Consider the following 6,000-nt stretch of genomic DNA (forward strand, 5'->3'; position numbering starts at 1 on the left):
GATTATCTGCGAAGTCCAAGTCTTCAAGGGATTGAGAAGGGTGTCCATTTAAAGCCTCTTGGCATGTCTTCTGTTGTATGCTGCATTACCCGGTCAATGGCAATGTTGAAGAGGACTGCAGACATGACACACCCCTGACGTACTCCTGATTTGACTTCAAAACTGAGCTCACTGTGGTCAACACTGCATGTAAAGTTGAAATAGAAGCTTTTGATTATGTTGATTATACAGAGAGGGATTCCATATGCCCACAGAATGCTCCATAGGCTGGTCCCGTGAATGCTATCAAAAGCCTTCTCAAAGTCTATGACGTTTATGTAGAGTTGACCTCCTAGAGGTTACTGCTGTGCGACGAGGGTGGGAATGTTGGTAATCAGAGAATCATGGAAATATTGGGCTGGAAGGGAGCTCAAGAAATCATCAAGTCCAGCCCTCTGCAGCGAGGCAGGACAGAGTAAACCTAGACCATCCCTGACAGGGGGTTTGTCCAACCTGTTCTTAATAACCTCTGATGATGGGGATTCCAGAACCTCCCCTGGAAGCCTATGCAAGAGCTTAGCTACCCTTATCATTAAAAAGTTTTTCCTACTATCAGACCTAAACAGATTAAGCCCATTAGTTCTAGTCCTACCTCCAGAGGCACTGAGAACAATTGATCACTGTCCTCTTCATAACAGCCCTTAACAAATCTGGAGACTATTAAGTCCACCCTCAGTCTTCTTTTCTCAAGACTAACCATGCTTATTTTTTGAAATCTTTCCTCATAGATGAGGTTTTCTAAGGCTTTGATCCTTTTAGTTGCTCTCCACTGGACTCTCTCCAATTTGTCCACATCTTTCCTAAAGTGTGACACCCAGAACTGGACAGAGTCCCCCAGCTCGGACCTCGTCAGTTCCAAGGAGAGCGGGACAACGACGTCCCATGTCTTACATACATTGCTCCTGTTAATACACCACAGAATAGCATTAGCCTTTTTGTGACTGCATCACATCGTTGACTCATCTTCAATTTGTGATCCATTGTGACCTCCAGATCCTTTTCAACAGTATTGCCACTGAGCTGGTTATTCCCCATTTTATAGTGGAGCATTTGATTTTTCCTTCCTAAGTGATGTATTTTACACTTGTCTTTATTGAAATTCAACTCATTTGATTTCAGACCAATTCTCCAATTTGTTGAGGTCATATTCCCTTCTAATCCTGTCCTCAAAGTGCTGGCAATCCCTCCCAGCTTGGTGTCATCTGCAACTTTTATAATAATACTTTCCACTCCATTATCCAAGTCATTAATGAAAATAGTGAATAGTACGAGACCGAGGACAGAGTCCTACCAGATCCCACTAGATACGGCCTCTCAGCTTGACAGAGAATCACTGATAAGTACTCTTTGAGTACAGTTTTTCAACCAGTTGTGCATCCACCTTAAAATAATTTAATCTACACCATCTTTCCATAGTCTTATTATGAGAATATCATGTGGGACTGTGTCAAAAGCTTTACTAAAATCTAGATCCTGTCTACTGTTTCCCTGCTATCCACTGGGCCAGTAACTCTGTCAAGGAAGGAAGTTAGGTTGGTTTGGCTTGATTTTGTTCTTGGCAAATCCATGCTGGCTATTCCTTATAACTCTGTTATCCTCCAGGTGTCCCGTCTCTTCCCCACGCTCGCTCGGGCATCTGGCCGCAGCTGAGCAATGCCAGCACAACCCCCGTGTTTGCATTTCAGGGTGCAGTGATGTCACTAGGGGATCAAAAAGTCAGGGGCTACATGGCCCTTTGCTCTGGGGGCTGGGGACTTGCTGTAGCCTGGCAGGGCCCTGCTGGGACGGGCCAAAACCTCCAGCCTGGGTGCGGTGAGCTCGGGGGATGGGCCGGAACCACCTGCTGTGACTTGGGAAACTCCTGTGGGGGGAGGGGCCTGGCAAGCAGAGTCAGCGATGGGACCATCAAGGGGGGGAACAGACAACTGCCACCTGGGGGATGATGGGGGGAGCCCAACTGTCACCTGGGGGGGAGGTCAATAGGCTGGCAGGGGGGGATCAGGAAAAGCCCTCAGATAAGAGGGGGCCCAGCGGGATGGAGAGAGGGGAGGGGACAGAAGGAGAGGGGAGGGGAGGGGGGTTGGGCTGAGGGAAGGGAGGGCAGAAATGGGGAGGCGAAGGGAAGGGGGTGGAGATGGGGGAGGAGAACAGGGGATGAAAACAGGATGAGGGGAGGGGAGAGGAGCAGGAAAGAAACGGGGGTGGGGGGGGATAGCCCAGGCGGGGTCTAGGGGAGTCTCCCTTTTTGTCCCCAGGTTTGAACACAGGGGTCTCCCCTCCCACACACACACACACACATAACCCTGCTCCTTAGAGCATAATTTATGCTCCCATCATTCCCAGCTTCCTCCATTGTGGGGCAGGGATTCTGTTACAGGGAGGAGCTGTATCAGGAGACCCCTCATGTCACATGGGATATGGTGGGACCCTGAGAGATAGAGGCCAGTGGAAGCTGCTGGGAGTCCTACGGTAAAGACACCTCCTCCCCCACCCCACGCTGCCTTCAGAAGAGGTGAGCCCCACACCCTGAGGCTGCAGGGCACACCCAGAGCTGAGTGGCTGGCGCAGGGTCAGTGTCTGGGGTTTCATCTGTTTCCGATGGGTGTATTTTACAGATGTTGGTGTTGGTACAGGTTCTGCGATGTCGCTGCATCTGTGTGTTATTGCAGGTCACTTGTGGGTGGAGTTGGGTGGAAAGTTGATGTTTCTGGCCAGCAGCAAACTGAAAACTCAGAGCAGGTATTGGGGTCGGTTCCAAATGCTTTGGGAATTTGTTAATGAATCAGGAAAGTCTGTTTTAAGTCGGAGAAAACTTTTCATTCAGGGCAGCTTCCGAACAGTGTCTGCCCCTCTTATCCTTTCTCCGGGGCTGACGGAACTTGCCTGGGATGTGGGAGACCCATATTTGGAACCCCATTTTGGGGCAGAGTTTTGAACTCAGCATCAGCGTCCTCACTCCCAGGGCACAGGCCACTCTGGGCTGGGCTGCTCTCCTGTGGAGACTGTTCCACTTTGCATAACTACTTAAATATTAATGGGGCCAAAAACCAAGTGAATGAAAATGACTCTATAGGCTGGGGATTGAGGAGCTCAGCTGCGCGGAAGGAGCTATGGATTCAAATCTCCCCTCTGAATAAGGAAGAGAAAAGATTTGAGTCAGCGTCTCCTACCTCCCGAGTGCCTTAATCCCCAGGCTGGAGAGTCGTTCTCATGCTCGTTGGCCCAAGGACTAGCAAATTATTAGCTGGTACATGTGGGTCAAACACACACTTCTGAAGCAGCCTGAACAACGTATTTAAAACCTTTGTCCAATGAAAACTAATCGGGTCAGATTCGTGAGTAGTTTTGTATTGGCCAAACCTTCATTTTTCGGCGAGTGAACTATTCGTCCAGAATTTTGTCCCAGCTCCACTTGTGAGAACACAAACGGTTTGTTGCTGTAGGGTTTTTTGCAAGGACCAGGACTGTACACAGAGTGGTTTATTTTAAGGTTTGTGACCCCTGGGGTTGCATTTTCATTTATTTTTGTAGGTTCATCCATGAGCACTGGGACACTTTCCATGTGGGATTGTTATTGTAGGGTTGTCCATAAGTACTGAGGCTACTCATATGTTGGGACTGCAGGCACACTGGTTTGTTATCATTAGGTCTTTTTGTGAGTTCTGGAAACAACTTAGTTATTGTAGGGTTACTCATGAATGCTGGCTGTGTTGTTAATAACAACAGTGAGGTGGAATGAGAATCCCCAGTTGTTTCCATGTGTAAATTTCTGCCTGGTTCAGAGTGAAACTCCCATGTGGGGTGAGACTGTTCTATGGGGCAGGGGAGGTGACTTCACTGTTGGGGGGAGACCTTCCTTATTTCTCTGCTTTATTTTCCACAATTCTGCCCCGCAACAGATACTCCTTGTCTCCCTCAAATTCATTCCTCAGGGGGTTGGGTTTTTTTTAATAAACCCCACTGCTGGAATAAGGGATGGTCTGTGGGTTTGGGCCCTGCCCCTGAAGGGCCCCCCTGTTTCTCCTAGAACAGAGTGAGTGAGAAGCTGAAGTCACCTATAGTGGGGGAGGGAGCAATCCCATTGGGTGCCCCCTCATGTCAGGATCCCCACACTGTGACATGTGACTGAGGGGAGCAGGGGCAGTGGCCGTCACAGCAGTGGACACACCCTGAATGTGCTTCTGGAAGAAAGGAGGCTGCACCCCATCCCTGAGTCTGTGCCCTGAGCAGAAGCCTGGGCCCTTGAACCCGAGATGTCAGGGAATTCCTGGGGCGGCAATCTAGACCCATGAGCAGGAGCAGAGGCAGCGAGCTGAGCAGACTGGATTTTTAAATCATTTTTCTATTGGTTTTACACTTGGTGTATTTGGCAATGTCAGTGCTGGTTTATAAGATGTTTTATTTTATTTTTTGCAATAATGTTGCTTCTTCTGTACCCTGGCTTGTTTATATTGTAGTTGTCTTTCAGATGCTGGGGTTGCATGCACATGCTGCTTTGTTATTGTAGGGTCAGACTTTCAGATTTGCCCTGGATGCTAACACCCATATGGTATTTGTCCTGGCTTTAGAGGGGCAAACTGAGGGACCCAGACAGGAGGGGACTTACCAAAGCTCACACAGTTAGTTAGTGCCACAGCTGGGAATGGGACCCAGGAATCCACCAAGCCCTGGGTTTTAGTCCCAAGATCCTTCTTCCCAACATCTGCAATGGGAAGTCTCATGACTCGTCAGTGCACAGAACAGATACCATTGGCTAGAGAAGCCAAACATAACCAGGGTCTGGAGTCTGTCTGGATTATGGTGCAGTGATAGTTACACCATAGCTAGGGTTGTGTTAAAGACATTTGTGTTTTGACAATGGAAGGGATGATGCATATACTGTGATTTTGAGTGAGATTTAATGAAAGAAAACTTGGGTTATAATTTCTAGACATTGATGGATTGTTTGGGGTATTGATTGTATAGTTTGTGTGTTGTTCCATATCCCACTGGGCCAGCCGGTTCCCCCAACCTGGGACTGGATCAGAGCCTGAGTCCTCTCTACTGGAAAGGCCCCGTATCCCATTTCATTTTTGGCTGACACTGGCGGGTTGAAGCCTTGGCTCCCTGATCTCTTTTTTTAGCTGAAGCTGGCATGAGATTTCCCCCTCGTGGATGGTGTCAGGATGGGGTCAGAACTGAGGGGAACAGAATCAGACAGCAGGAGAGAGAAATTTTCCTGTTGAGAAACCAACCCTTTCCTAAAGCTGAATTTCCGGAAAAGCTGTCGTGGGGGTGGCCACAGGGATGTTACGCGGGTGCTAATGGCAGGGGAGGCATCTGCTAGACAGTCTGTCTGCTACTGTCAGCTCCTCCTGATGGAGAAGTTCATGAAACTCTGATGTAGAGACAAAAACCATGACAAATTTTCACAATTGCAATTATAGATTTGGTCCGTAGATGGTGGCATTAATGGGTGACTAAAAAAAATAGCGAGCCAAGAAGGTTATAGCTTTTGTAGTTGGCTAGCCATTCTGCTAGCCATAGCAGTTTCTCCTCCCTTGGTGTTCACACCTCAGCTGCTAGGAAATGGGCTCACCCTCCCTGATTGAACTAACCTCATTATCTCCAGACTGATTCTGGCCTGCATATTTATACCTGCCTCTGGAAATTTCCATTACATGCGTCTGACCAAGTGGGTATTCAGCCACGAAAGCTTATGCTCCAATACAACTGTTAATCTTAAATGTGTCACAGGACTCTTTGTTGCTTTTTACAGATCCAGGCTAACACGGCTACCCGTCTGATATATAGCCTAAGTTGACCTATCCCTTTGTTATAGTCCTGTTCACTTGTGCTAAGTATCCTACCACATCTTGCATTTGCTGAAGTTAACTTTGGCTTATAAATAGGAAAACTGTCAGAATCAGGACATGTGAGTGTTTTATCATAGCAACAGGTAGGGAGTTACTCTTACAGGTC

This window comes from Trachemys scripta, chromosome 7 (genome assembly GCF_013100865.1).
Source record: "Trachemys scripta elegans isolate TJP31775 chromosome 7, CAS_Tse_1.0, whole genome shotgun sequence".
Lineage (NCBI taxonomy): Eukaryota > Metazoa > Chordata > Testudines > Emydidae > Trachemys > Trachemys scripta.